We start from the raw sequence: 16341 nt of genomic DNA, 5'->3' as shown, positions 1-16341 counted from the left end.
ATGTGAGGAAAACTCACCTCACAGTTTGAAAGATAAAAGAAATGAATGCTGCTCCAAATGCCAACTCTACAGGTCACCTATACAAAAAACAATGACCTAATCTCAAACTATTGCTTAATTACCCAAAATACCCCTAAGTTAAACTTGGTTAAATTCCTGATCAAAGTCAAAGTCAAAGTAAAAAATACAAAGGAGTCAACATAGATTGAGTACGCCTAACATACTTAGCCTCTACGCTTAGCGTAGAAAACCCTTGGCCAAAATACGAGACCTTAGCCCAGTACGCGTAACGTACCACAAGGTACGCCCAATGTACTCAACCTGATCCAAATGTTCCTCATTAAGTGCTTATCGCATCACGATATCACGTCCAAAGCTCAGATCTAGTCCCACATATCATTCTAAGTCATAAAGTTTCCAACTTTATGACTTCCCATGGCTAGTAGTGGTCCAAAAACCAAAACTCTAACTTAAAACACCAACCCAAGCACCATAATTCTTTAGGAACAGTTCTCCATGCTTGTTCTCTCATGGCAACATTAGGCCATGGAAAAATGATTCATAGTCTTGCAATTCGACATGGATTTCACTCTTATGCTTATGTTGGAAATGGATTGGTTAACATGTATGCAAAATGTGGAGATATTTTTAGTTCTTTCCAATCTTTCAATGATATAATCGAAAAAGATTTGGTTTCATGGAACACAATGTTGATTTCCTATGGTCTACATGGATGGGGTGATAAAGCCCTAGAGATTTATGACAAAATGATAGCATCTAATTTGAAACCAGATAATGTGACATTCATAAGCCTTTTAATGACATGTAGCCACTTAGGGTTTGTTGAAAAAGGTCGAGATTTTTTCCAATCGATGAGTGGGGTCCACGGGTTGTGTCCTGAGGTAGAACATGTGGCATGTATGGTGGATATGTTGGCTCGAGGAGGGGAGTTGGAAGAAGCAAGAGAGATGGTGGAAAGTTACAGAAGGAGACATGGTGAAATGGGGAAATTGAGTGAGGGTGTTTTTGGAGCTTGTTATGCACATGGTGAGTTGGAGATGTTGGAAGGTGAAAGTGAGATGAGTTATGTGGTGCTTTCGAATTTGTATTGTGTAAAGGGGAAGTGGAAAGAAGCTGAGATGGTTAGGAAGGCTATGGCTGATGAAGGGGTGAAGAAGATGCCTGGTTGTAGTTGGATTGAAGTTAAGAACAAGGTGGTGGCTTTTGTTGCTGGTGGGAGTTTATGTGTAGAGAATGATGACATGTCTTCTTTTATATATTTGCTTGAATATCAATTGAAGAATCCATGGTGATGGAAGTAATTAAAGATGATGTAGAGTTTTGAGATCTTTTTTATCTCCGAGTTTAAGTTGAAGATCAAGATGGAAATATAAACCTCAAGAGAAGTAGAAACTAAGAAAGGCACACATATGGTGACTATTGAGTGTATTACGTGAGAAAATCAAATTCTATAGGAGAATATCAAGCAATGAGGAAGCTTGTGGATTTGTGTAAAGATTGATCTTCAAAACGGTCTGATGATGGAAACATTTATGTGTGTACATTTATAATATGTTTGTCTAAGAACATTTTCCATAACATTATTTTAAAAAGTAAATAGAAGTAATTTTGCTCATTTTATTTATATATTATTTAAGGGAAATTGAGTAAACTAACTAATCATACCTCTGTAAGTTTTTTGATCAACTGCTAGAGATCTTACGAGTAAAGGTCATTGGTACTTTTACGAGAGCACTGTATTCCATGTTAAACTTTTCAACATGTCTTTAATGTAGCGTTCTCGATGAATATTAAATAAAGGTACATTTAGTGGTTTGTTTCACTTGAAGACCTAGAAAGAAGCTTAGTTCTTTGTTCATGCTCATTTTGAATTTGTTGGTCGTTAACTTTGCGAAGTCTTCTACCATTGTTTCATCTGTAGAACCGAATATTATGTTATTCAAGGCTCGTTTCAAACCATACACAACCTTATTTAGTTTGTAGCAGTAATATTTTCACACCCTCAGCTGGCGACGGAAATGTCGAGTTGTGCGACGTAGAGATAATTGGATCGAGGGAAATATATATATATATATATATATATATATATATATATATATATATATATATATATATATATATATATTGAACAATACACAAAAATATAACACAAACACTACTTTTTATTCATTATAATTTATTCTGGAGTTACATTGTTTGGTAGATCAAGCACACTTGTAACATCGCACAAATCAAGGTAAATTTTTCATTTTCAAAACCAAGCCAAAAACATTAAATCTTTACAAAAAACATAGTTTCCAAAAGTTATAATCGTGAAACAGAGTATCCCAAAATCAAATATCATAAAATCCAAAGGGTGTGCATGATCAAGCCTTTGCCTTGCCCCATCGTCTGAAGCACTGAAACCATAACAATTAAACTGTAAGTCAAAGCTTAGTGAGTTCCCCCAAAGTACCACATAGATAACAACATGAATATATGAGCCTTAAGCCTGAGTGGACCGCCTCGCACGACCTACAACCTATCTGGACCGCTCTCTGGTCCTTCGGCTTGAATGGACTGCCTCTCGGGCCTTTAGTCTATCTGAACCGCCCCGATTATCTTGGCCTTTAGCACAAAGCAGGACTGCCTCAATCCAACAAACCATAACATGTCGACATATACAACAACAATGAAAAGCCATCAAGTACATGTAATCATATAGATCTACCAATATAACATATACTCTGTGAACGCAGGTACATATCTACCAGTCTATCACATAACGAACATACCATCAATCCAATATACCAGGATATATAATCCAGTGGCCCGATATTCGTGCCTTCGACCTACGAGTAATGTGAGGAAAACTCACCTCACAGTTTGAAAGATAAAAGAAATGAATGCTGCTCCAAATGCCAACTCTACAGGTCACCTATACAAAAAACAATGACCTAATCTCAAACTATTGCTTAATTACCCAAAATACCCCTAAGTTAAACTTGGTTAAATTCCTGATCAAAGTCAAAGTCAAAGTAAAAAATACAAAGGAGTCAACATAGATTGAGTACGCCTAACATACTTAGCCTCTACGCTTAGCGTAGAAAACCCTTGGCCAAAATACGAGACCTTAGCCCAGTACGCGTAACGTACCACAAGGTACGCCCAATGTACTCAACCTGATCCAAATGTTCCTCATTAAGTGCTTATCGCATCACGATATCACGTCCAAAGCTCAGATCTAGTCCCACATATCATTCTAAGTCATAAAGTTTCCAACTTTATGACTTCCCATGGCTAGTAGTGGTCCAAAAACCAAAACTCTAACTTAAAACACCAACCCAAGCACCATAATTCTTTAGGAACAGTTCTCCATGCTTGTTCTCTCATGGCAACATTAGGCCATGGAAAAATGATTCATAGTCTTGCAATTCGACATGGATTTCACTCTTATGCTTATGTTGGAAATGGATTGGTTAACATGTATGCAAAATGTGGAGATATTTTTAGTTCTTTCCAATCTTTCAATGATATAATCGAAAAAGATTTGGTTTCATGGAACACAATGTTGATTTCCTATGGTCTACATGGATGGGGTGATAAAGCCCTAGAGATTTATGACAAAATGATAGCATCTAATTTGAAACCAGATAATGTGACATTCATAAGCCTTTTAATGACATGTAGCCACTTAGGGTTTGTTGAAAAAGGTCGAGATTTTTTCCAATCGATGAGTGGGGTCCACGGGTTGTGTCCTGAGGTAGAACATGTGGCATGTATGGTGGATATGTTGGCTCGAGGAGGGGAGTTGGAAGAAGCAAGAGAGATGGTGGAAAGTTACAGAAGGAGACATGGTGAAATGGGGAAATTGAGTGAGGGTGTTTTTGGAGCTTGTTATGCACATGGTGAGTTGGAGATGTTGGAAGGTGAAAGTGAGATGAGTTATGTGGTGCTTTCGAATTTGTATTGTGTAAAGGGGAAGTGGAAAGAAGCTGAGATGGTTAGGAAGGCTATGGCTGATGAAGGGGTGAAGAAGATGCCTGGTTGTAGTTGGATTGAAGTTAAGAACAAGGTGGTGGCTTTTGTTGCTGGTGGGAGTTTATGTGTAGAGAATGATGACATGTCTTCTATTATATATTTGCTTGAATATCAATTGAAGAATCCATGGTGATGGAAGTAATTAAAGATGATGTAGAGTTTTGAGATCTTTTTTATCTCCGAGTTTAAGTTGAAGATCAAGATGGAAATATAAACCTCAAGAGAAGTAGAAACTAAGAAAGGCACACATATGGTGACTATTGAGTGTATTACGTGAGAAAATCAAATTCTATAGGAGAATATCAAGCAATGAGGAAGCTTGTGGATTTGTGTAAAGATTGATCTTCAAAACGGTCTGATGATGGAAACATTTATGTGTGTACATTTATAATATGTTTGTCTAAGAACATTTTCCATAACATTATTTTAAAAAGTAAATAGAAGTAATTTTGCTCATTTTATTTATATATTATTTAAGGGAAATTGAGTAAACTAACTAATCATACCTCTGTAAGTTTTTTGATCAACTGCTAGAGATCTTACGAGTAAAGGTCATTGGTACTTTTACGAGAGCACTGTATTCCATGTTAAACTTTTCAACATGTCTTTAATGTAGCGTTCTCGATGAATATTAAATAAAGGTACATTTAGTGGTTTGTTTCACTTGAAGACCTAGAAAGAAGCTTAGTTCTTTGTTCATGCTCATTTTGAATTTGTTGGTCGTTAACTTTGCGAAGTCTTCTACCATTGTTTCATCTGTAGAACCGAATATTATGTTATTCAAGGCTCGTTTCAAACCATACACAACCTTATTTAGTTTGTAGCAGTAATATTTTCACACCCTCAGCTGGCGACGGAAATGTCGAGTTGTGCGACGTAGAGATAATTGGATCGAGGGAATATATATATATATATATATATATATATATATATATATATATATATATATATATATATATATATTGAACAATACACAAAAATATAACACAAACACTACTTTTTATTCATTATAATTTATTCTGGAGTTACATTGTTTGGTAGATCAAGCACACTTGTAACATCGCACAAATCAAGGTAAATTTTTCATTTTCAAAACCAAGCCAAAAACATTAAATCTTTACAAAAAACATAGTTTCCAAAAGTTATAATCGTGAAACAGAGTATCCCAAAATCAAATATCATAAAATCCAAAGGGTGTGCATGATCAAGCCTTTGCCTTGCCCCATCGTCTGAAGCACTGAAACCATAACAATTAAACTGTAAGTCAAAGCTTAGTGAGTTCCCCCAAAGTACCACATAGATAACAACATGAATATATGAGCCTTAAGCCTGAGTGGACCGCCTCGCACGACCTACAACCTATCTGGACCGCTCTCTGGTCCTTCGGCTTGAATGGACTGCCTCTCGGGCCTTTAGTCTATCTGAACCGCCCCGATTATCTTGGCCTTTAGCACAAAGCAGGACTGCCTCAATCCAACAAACCATAACATGTCGACATATACAACAACAATGAAAAGCCATCAAGTACATGTAATCATATAGATCTACCAATATAACATATACTCTGTGAACGCAGGTACATATCTACCAGTCTATCACATAACGAACATACCATCAATCCAATATACCAGGATATATAATCCAGTGGCCCGATATTCGTGCCTTCGACCTACGAGTAATGTGAGGAAAACTCACCTCACAGTTTGAAAGATAAAAGAAATGAATGCTGCTCCAAATGCCAACTCTACAGGTCACCTATACAAAAAACAATGACCTAATCTCAAACTATTGCTTAATTACCCAAAATACCCCTAAGTTAAACTTGGTTAAATTCCTGATCAAAGTCAAAGTCAAAGTAAAAAATACAAAGGAGTCAACATAGATTGAGTACGCCTAACATACTTAGCCTCTACGCTTAGCGTAGAAAACCCTTGGCCAAAATACGAGACCTTAGCCCAGTACGCGTAACGTACCACAAGGTACGCCCAATGTACTCAACCTGATCCAAATGTTCCTCATTAAGTGCTTATCGCATCACGATATCACGTCCAAAGCTCAGATCTAGTCCCACATATCATTCTAAGTCATAAAGTTTCCAACTTTATGACTTCCCATGGCTAGTAGTGGTCCAAAAACCAAAACTCTAACTTAAAACACCAACCCAAGCACCATAATTCTTGCATGGAGGGAAGAAAGGGACCAAGACCACATTATTATGATTCCTAGCACTCAAAAGCATCTGAAAAGACATCTCTTATGATTTAGAGTGTGCCATACTCATGAACACCAAGATTATGGGACCAAAATGCATAACTTAAGAACTGGCAAGATCCATGGAAAATATTCATCAAGTTCTAAGCTTTATACCTTCGAGGGATGCTTGAGGGTGAGATACTTCTAGATCTAAGCTTCCTTGAGCTTCATTGATGATTCCACTTCCTTCTTCCTTCAAGACCACAAAAATACACTCTTAATCTCAATAAGTCTCGTACAATTAATTAGGGTTTGTAAGGGACGATTTGGGAGGATGGAGGCTGAAAGTGGAAAAGACCTTGAGGGATAAGGATGTTTAAATAGTGCTCAAACTGTAACACCCCAAAATACGAGCCAAAAATTTCATTTTTGAAAACATATATTTAGCAAAACATTCGAATAAAACGTTTACTGATCATAACATTTTATAAAGATATCGCATGTCTGGAAAAACATTTCAATAACATAAAAATGTTAGAATACAAATCCCCAGGAAGCTCTCATGATGCGGAATACGAAACATGTGTGTGATGGGCTGCTACCGCGCCAGCTCCTTCCCCTTCGAAGAAGAGGTACCTGAAACCAAAACTGAAAACTGTAAGCACGAAGCTTAGTGAGTTCCCCCATCGTACCGCATATCATACAATCACATATCATACATATTGTCGGGCATTTCTGGGGTGCCTGACCTACCCGGTACGGCCATTCTGGGGTGCCGACCTACCCGTGTCAAGCCATTCTGGGGTGCTGACTACCCATGTCACGCCGTTTTGGGGTGCTGACTACCCTTCGGTCCTGACGGCCGAACCTCGGGGACTATTTCACCCCCTACTGCTATTACCACATATATCATAACATAACATATTATCAGACATATCTGGGGTGCCTGAACTACCCTTTGGTCCTAACGACCGAACTCGGGGACTAGTCCCCTCCTACTACCTCTATCGCATATAACGTAAAAAGCCAGCATGCAAACATATCATCATATATTGTCAGACGTATCTGGGGTGTCTGACTACCCTTCGGTCCTAACAACCAAACTCTATTACTATCACATGTAACATATCATGCTAGCATATAACATATCAGGTAGTAGCAAACCTAGATGATATCACAAAGACAATTGTCTATCATACATTTCCAACTGGTGGGCCGACATTGTGGCCTTAGACCCACCGCTACTGGAAGGTAACTCACCTCGAAGTAGCTGCTGATCTGTGTGGGAAAGGTCTGTCTGCTGCTGCTGCTGCTTCGGAAATCCTCCGACTATAATTCCCACCAAACACTTAATCAATTACTGCTAACCGCCCTCAGGGTAAATTGTCCATTTACCCTTAACAAGTCATGAGTCAAGTCACAGTCAACTGCTAGTTGACCAGACTCGCCGAGTTGGCTAGCCAACTCGCCGAGTCCCTTTTCCCTTAGTCTGACCATAAGTCCGTCTCTATTCGTCGAGTTAAGCGTAGACTCGACGAGTTTTCCTTCTATACCCAAGGCCAATAGTCATTCATCCTACTCGCCGAGTTGTATGAATAGCTCGCCGAGTTCATCTTCATCCGAAGAACACTCTAAGCTGTGACTCGCCGAGTTGTATGAAGAACTCGCCGAGTTGTTCTTGAGACAACGAGATTGCCGTGAACTCGCCGAGTCGTTGCAATGACTCGCCGAGTGACTTCATGAGTGAGTCTGGCTTCCAACCCACTGAGTCATACCCTATGACTCACCTCTCCAACTCACAACACAAAAAGGGGAACAACCCGGGGACTCGCGACCCGACTCGTCGAGTCAGATGAACGACTCGCCGAGTCTGCCTCATGCAAAAACTATACACGCTATTTTGCTTGAATCCAGTCCATGCCATTTATAGATCTGGGTTCCTAGGGCCTGGTTTACACGTAAAGTTTCCAACTTTACGTGTAGATAATCACCGGTGAAGGTTTTAGGGCTCAAAATGCACCAAAAGGGGTAGATCTAGGACTTTCATGCAATATGACTCCATAAAGGCAGTAGATCCAAGCTCCAGGGACTAAATCATGCCTAGATCTAAAGGCTAATAACTTATTACAGCCCACTAAGCACAAACAAGCTTGAAGAACGACTCAAAAAGGACTTTCATGAAGCTATTAGGGATTACAAGCTTGAAAACAGAGGGGAAACGAGCTATACCACAAGGAAAACGTTGAGATGTCACAAAAATGCTTGGCCTCCTTCTCCTCTTCTTGATCTACTCTTCTTTCTCCTCAAAAACTTCAAGAACACACCCAAAACACTTTAATCTCACAAGGAAAAGGGCAAAGACGATGTTGGGAGCTCTGAGGGTGAATGGGGGCGAGGTTGGGGCGGAAATGAGTGTTTAAATAGGGTGCAAACCCTTGAAATTTAGGGTTTCAACAGACAACGGTGACTCGCCGAGTCCAGAATATGGACTCGCCGAGTCACCAACTTAAACGTGACCCCGGACCACGTCCCTACTCGGCGAGTCGGACCTACAACTCGCCGAGTCCAAGGCTAGAATGACAATTACTAAGATAAATTTTACGTACCAGGAACTAGGTGCTACACAAACCCTAAACATTAGGGTTTGCTCACCTACCACGTACGCCTAACGTACACATGAGTACACCCAATGTACTCACATACCCATGCGATCCACTTTAATGAGCTATGTCAAGCGTACACCCCAGGTATGCTTAGCGTCAGGACCAACTTTGTAGTACAATTATTCTTTTGGGTAAAAGAGGAAAATACCTGATGTTTGGGTGTTATAATTCTCCCTTACTTGAATCAGACTTTGTCCTAGAAGTTCGATGCTGTGAAAAACTCAGGTTAGCGCTCCCGTATCTCTGCCTCGGGTTCCCAAGTCCTTACATAACTCTTCCGATGCTACCACTAAACCTTAATCAATGGGACCACCTTGTTGCACAAGGCCTTCTTCTTCCTATCTAGAATCACCACTACTCTCTCAACATAGTTTAGGCTCTCTCCAACCTGAATATCGTCCAATGGACCCACTGTCGAATCATCAACAACACACTTCTGTAATTGAGAAACATGGAAAGTGTTGTGGATCTGGCTGAGCTCGTTAGATAAATCCAGTTGGTAGGCCACTTTGCCTACCCTAGCCACTACTTGAAATGGCCCGATGAATCGGGGCTCCAACTTGCCCCTCTTCCTGAAGCGTATTACACCCTTCCAAGGTGATACCTTCAGTAAAACTATATTGCCATCTTAGTTTCAAAATATTTATCTGTGTTCTTTATTATTGCTTGATTGAATTGTATACGAGATCTATAACTAGTACTAGAGCTAGTGTTTAAAATTATCTAAACATATATGATCTTTTCAATGGATTCATTTAGTTCATTAAAATCATCATTTCAATCCCACTATCTAAACAAATGTCCTCCATAAGTTGAAACAAAAATTCTTTATGTGGCTTAGCAAGACCTTAATGGTTCTCTTAACCATGGGCGTATATATGTTGGAAACTTTGACTGATCTATATGTTCCAATAAGAACAATTACTAAATGTAATGCACCTCTATATGTGATCCTATACATTAAAGGACTAAAGATGACAAAACTGTTAATCTTGATCCGAGAGCAAGATCCATTATCTGCTATGCTTTTCTATATGAAACATATCATATGGTTGAAAATTGCAACTTTGCTAAAGAGATGATGGACACATTGAAGATTACTTATGAAAGAACTCATGAGGTATTTGGTTAGAAGGTATGGATATTTTTCTTGCTTAAAGGAATGAATCTCAACCAATACTTTTAGCAGTATCAATTGTTTGAATAACAATATGAAAAAGTTTAAAATCACCAAGCTCAGTTTTTGTTCACAAGTTTCTTACCCACTTGATGAAAACTAGGAACATCTTGTTGATATCCTTAACAATAGTAAGAAACTAAACTTTTCTTACATTTTTTTATAACTTTCATATAACCATTTCTAAACCTTTTTACAACATTTTTAAAATGTTTCATAGATTTTTTATAACATTTAAAAATACCTTCGTTAAATATAAGTCGTATGGAAATGTAAAAGAAGTTTAAAAAGATATAAAACAAATATAAAAATGTTGTATTAAAAAAAATTATAAACTTTTAGTTAAATGGTATGAAAAAGTTATAGTTTTTATTAAAACATTTACAAAATACATTTATTTAAAAATAGTTATATTAATAAGGTTGTAGAAAAATAAAATTATAAACTAAACTAAGAAAAAAAATTCAAAAAAAGATTGTTAAAAAAAAAATCTAAATAACCTTGTAGAAAAATATGTATCGTTTAAACCAAACGTTGAGATGAATGCGTAATAAAGTTTAGTGTATGGATTAACTAGGTTAAAACTCGTGGAACCCACGGGTATTAATTTTAAATAGAATTAAAAAATTGATTATGTAATTGTCAACCTAAGCATAATGTTTCGATTCACCTGTTGGATGAATAGGTAATTTTAACTTTTAAAAATGATCAGCAAAAAAATACAAAAAAAAGATGGTGAGCAACAGTCAAATAACTTATAAAAAAAATCAACTTCAATAAAGAACTGTAGCATAAAAGTGTTAATCTGATGCTTGTCGTATTTGACAATAATATCAAGATGAAAAGTGTTATTACAACCCTATAAATGCACCAAGTCACAAAACAATTAGCATCAAACAGTTTCATACTTCTATAGTTATTTGCTTCTTTTTTCTACTGGTATGAAATAACATGTCTTTTGAAAATTGATGATAGTGTTGCCCAGATCTAGATCCAGAATTAAATTAGCAATTCAAACGATGAGCAAATGAACAAAATTACATATCCAAACCCACAAATCAAATACCCTATTAACAAATAATAAAAAAAAACAATTTAAATATTAAACAATCAAGACACAAAAACTCATAACCAAATTTTCATTTAAAGAACAAAAATTACCAGCAAACCATCAAGAAGAAAATTGAATTGAAAAACAGGATTGGTTAAAAACATCTCAAGATTTATCCACACACCTATTACGTATATCTATCAATCAAGTTCACAAGATTGTCCAAATGTACCATATAACTTGAGTTAGTCTGTTCATAATAACTTTAGATTAAATCTTTTTAGGTGTCCTTCACTGGTTAGAGACCCATTTTGTAGCATAACATCACCATATAACCTTTTGTATCAACATGTTTGGAAAAAAAATGTCCTTTAAGGCTTGGTTTATGATCCATGGTAATTCTAATTATCTGAAAATTTTAAAAAAATATGAGTATCAGAACAGGGTCATATCTTAACATGGTCCAATACTTAAGAGTCATATCTAATAGAACCTCTTCATTCCTGATCAGGTAATGGAACTCTAATCCACTAACATGTACAAAAATGATATTATCACTCACAACGGTTGAAACCCAAAAGTTGAATGAGGTTAGTTAAGAACAAATTCTCCATGATTGGTGCCAAACTTGTCTTTCAAATTAGCTACATCCATTAATATATTTAGCATCTTTCGACCATTTGTTGGAATCAATAGATACATCACCTGAATGAGATTGATTGTAATTAAGTTAAAACTACATACATGTATTAGACCATGTCAAGGAAGAAAAGAATTATTAATTTTCATAAATGCAACAAATAAGGAAGAAAAGAATTGTCATTTTTCATAAATGCAACAAATAAGTAAGAAAAGACTTGTCAGTTTTCAATGTACATATCAAGAACTCCACGATATCGCAACACAAGTTATCTTCATTCAAAATGAAATACCAAAAAAATCCTTCATTCAACACGAGCATGTCATTATTCTAACATTTTTTAGACAAACTCATTAATAATGTGTTAATATTAGTGTTGGAACTTTGACTACAAAATTACAATGTGGGACTTATCTCACATTGGTGGAAGAGAAAACCTTCTCCCATCTTATATGTTTTGTCTCACTCATTTTATTAAATGGGTCAAGTAATGGTTTAAACATATTGGGTTTGGGTTGTGGTGTTGGATTAGCCTAATTGGACTCAAAATAGGCTAATATCAAGAGAATATTTAATGGTCAAAAGATGGGCCTTGGGGCTCTTGGGGTCTTCCTGATTAATTAAATAATTTTTAATTATGAAATTAATTTTTATTCTTTATTTTTTATTAAATTCGTAATCAATAATGACAGGTATTTGAAAGTTATTTTCGGTTTTGACAGTTTTTAACTGTCATAATCAATACCTATAAATACATGTTTTCTGTCATTTGTGAGGGGTTACAGAAACAATCACCACAAATTCTCTTCAAAATTTGTTCTTCCTGAAGATGAAGGGGACATAGAAAATTCGACAAATTCAAGATTACTTTTTGGATTGATTGTTTTATCCTCTAGACAGATCCCTACTAGGGAAATTTCTGTCTTAGGACACTGCAATTTGCAGGCCTCAATCTACATAATTTCGTTTTTATGTTTCTGTTGTAAACATAAACCATCAAGTATGTTTTCTGTAAACTGATTCTTGTATATTTTATATATATATATATATATATATATATATATATATATATATATATATATATATATATATATATATATATATATATATATATTTCAATTTCATAGGTTTTATTTCTATTAGTCTTGTTGATTGTATACTTCTGTCATAACAATCTAAGACAGAAATCAAAGACTGAAGAATGGATCAAAATTCCATCATCAAAACACATGTAGAAAAGCATGAGAAATGCAAAGGCTCAGATTTTCGGAGATGGAAACAAAAGATGTTGTTTTATCTAACAACTCTTCATGTTTCCAATGTTCTCACTAATGATTCTCCCTCTCCTCTCACTGGGACAACTACTGCAAAAGGAGTAACACCACCCACTGCAGCCCAACTGGCAGAACACCAAAGGGCTGTGGAAACTTGGAACACAAATGAATATAATTGCAGAAATTATATTCTAAATGCCATGGATGATTCCCTCTATGATATCTACTCTACCATCACTACTGCAAGAGAGAATTCTGGTCCATGATATGTTTGTGGCAAAATTAGACACAAGGCCAAAGATTGCAGATTCAGGAGGGGTCAAGGAGGAAACAATGGAGGGAACAATGGAAACAATGGTGACAATTCTGGTGGAGGAAATTCTGGTCAAACCAACATGGTTGAATCACCAAATCAGTTTGTTGCAGTGATTCAAACCAACATGGTTAGCAATTGTGTGGATTGGTTGATTAATACTAGAGCCACAAGGCACATTTGTAACTCCCGTACCATGTTTTCTACATACCAGAAAGTCTCGGATTCTGAACCAATGTTTATAGGGAATGGCTCTACAGCAAAAGTTGAAGAAAAGGGAAAAGTGAAACTGCAACTGAGTTCTGAAAAAGAACTTATTTTAAGTGATGTTTTACATGTTCCTGAAATTACTAAGAATTTGATTTCTGGTCCTATTCTTAGTAACAAAGGTTTCAAACTTGTATTTGAATCTGATAAGTTTGTTCTTACCAAGGGTGGGATGTATGTTGGAAAGGGATACCTTAGTGAGGGTCTCTTCAAAGTCAGTGTATTACCTTTGTACTATGGTGTTGAAACACCAAACAATGATGTAACCAATGTTAATGCTAATGCAATAATGGGCGCTACTAGCCCCTCTTCTATGTATATGCATGATCCTTCATTTTTGTGGCATTCTCGATTGGGACATGTCAATTTTCGCTCTATTCAAAGAATGGCAAAACTTGGCATGTTACCAAAATGTTCATTAGATAAAAATATAAAATGTGAGGTTTGTGTAGAATCAAAATTTTCACAACATCCTCATAAATTGGTTGAAAAATATAATGAAATACTTGGCTTAATCCACTCTGATTTATGTGATTTTAGAGCAACACCTACAAGAGGAGGAAAGAATTATTATATATCTTTTATTGATGATTGCAGCAAGTATTGTTATATTTATTTGTTAAATAGCAAGGATGAAGCCTTGAATTCTTTTAATAATTACAAGGCTGAAGTTGAAAATCAACTTGATAAAAAGATCAAAAATCTAAGGTCTGATTGAGGAGGAGAATATGAATCCAAAGACTTTGCTGAATTTTGTTCTTTAAATGATATTATACATCAAACAATTGCTCCATATACTCCTCAACAAAATGGAATGGTAGAAAGAAATAATACAACATTGAAAAACATGATTAATTCAATGTTAATTACTTCTGGAGCACCACATAATCTGTGGGGAGAAGCATGCCTTGTAGCAAATACAATACTTAATAGAATTCCTCATAGAAAGAGTGATAAATCACCCTATCATCTGTGGAAAGGGAGGTTACCCTCTTATAAAAGGATGAAAGTATGGGGTTGCCTTGCTAAGGTACAAGTACCTCTTCCTAAGAGGACTAAACTTGGACCAAAAACCATAGACTGCATCTATCTTGGCCCTGCCATGAATAGTGCAACATACAGGTTTCTTGTGTATAAATCACTTGTTGATGAGATCCATAACCAAACCATCATGGAATCAGCAGAGGTTGAATTCTTTGAAAATATTTTTCCTTTTAAGGATAAAGGGAAAGAGGTTACCTGCTCTAGGAAAAGACCTCTAGATGATGGACTGAATGATACAATTCCAGACAAAAGTTTATAATCAAATGAAGAGAATTCTTCAAAGGTTCAAGAAGAGAAATTAGAACCTAGAAGAAGCAAACGGGGCAAAATAGACAAAGATTTTGGACCTGATTACATGACCTATGTAGTGAATAAAGAACCACAAACATATAAGGAAGCTATGGACTCCTCTGAAGCTCTTTATTGGAAAGAGGCAATCAAAAGTGAGATTGACTCCATTATGCAAAATAACACTTGGAAATTGGTAGATTTGCCACCTGGGCAAAAATCAATTGGGCACAAATGGATATTCAAGAAGAAGTTGAGACCTGATGGTACCATTGAGAAGTACAAAGCTCGTTTAGTAGCTAAAGGGTATCGTCAAAAAGAGGGTTAAGAATTCTTGGACACCTATTCACGTGTTACAAGAATTACATCAATTCACACATTAGTAGCAATTGCAGCCATTCACAATTTGGAAATACACCAAATGGATGTGAAAACTGCCTTCTTGTATGGTGAATTAGATGAAGATATATATATATATATATATATATATATATATATATATATATATATATATATATATATATATATATATATGAATCAACTTGAAGGCTTTGTGGTTAAAGGTCAAGAAAACAAAGTCTGTAAGTTAGTCAAATCACTTTATGGACTAAAACAGGCTCCAAAGCAATGGCATGAGAAGTTTGACAATGTGACATCCCTAATTTCACGGCCAGAAAAGACCGATTTGTTTATGCTTTGTTTTATAAAATCAGAGTAATCTTTTGATTAAAAGAGTTGCGGAATTTGTTCCCAAAATAAAATATGATAAAATTTATCAAAACGTTTCTCAAAGACAATGTATTTTCATTAAATAATAAAATCTCGGGATGTCATGTTCGATACAGACCAAAAGCATAAACAATATAAAATAAACCTTACAACAGTTATTTATAACTACTGATCTATAATCCAAAATCTCTCGTCAAGTCCACCAACTTATACTCTTGTGCCATCACCTGTAATGCAAAGAAAACTGAGTGGGTCAGGCTTGGGAGCCTGGTGAGCGTATAGGGTTTTCAACCCACAATAATACATTTATTATATTCCATTATCAAACGATCAACCCAATTACCCATCCCCATTATCTTCGTTTAATCTTCCCAAAAGATATTATCCTAAGGGTCATCTCCTATATCATGTTTACCTCTCATCTCCTTTTCATCTTATTTCCTTATATGTTTGTTCCTAAGAACTTTTCCTAAGGATCATCGCCGGTATCATATAGACAATACTAATTCGGGGATCATTCCCTCAATATGTGACTAGTAAGGGTTAGGGTATCATCGCATGATTACACAGCCACAACATCGCCTGGACTCGTAAATCATAATAAGGGTTAGACTATCATCGCATGAATACGCAGCCACTACATCGCCTGGACTCGTAATTC

At 36.1% G+C, this 16341-nt stretch overlaps 2 pseudogenes; both read left to right on the top strand.

Moving 5' to 3' along the window:
* The first annotated feature begins 530 nt into the window (after positions 1 to 530).
* Positions 531 to 1313, top strand: LOC145009643 (pentatricopeptide repeat-containing protein At2g36980, mitochondrial pseudogene; annotated as a pseudogene).
* A 2078-nt stretch (positions 1314 to 3391) lies between these two features.
* LOC145009638 (pentatricopeptide repeat-containing protein At2g36980, mitochondrial pseudogene) lies at positions 3392 to 4174 on the top strand (annotated as a pseudogene).
* Positions 4175 to 16341: the final 12167 nt, after the last annotated feature.

Source organism: Lactuca saligna, chromosome 1 (assembly GCF_052625555.1).
Source record: "Lactuca saligna cultivar CGN05327 chromosome 1, ASM5262555v1, whole genome shotgun sequence".
Lineage (NCBI taxonomy): Eukaryota > Viridiplantae > Streptophyta > Magnoliopsida > Asterales > Asteraceae > Lactuca > Lactuca saligna.
This window is presented reverse-complemented; position numbering and strand designations above follow the sequence as displayed.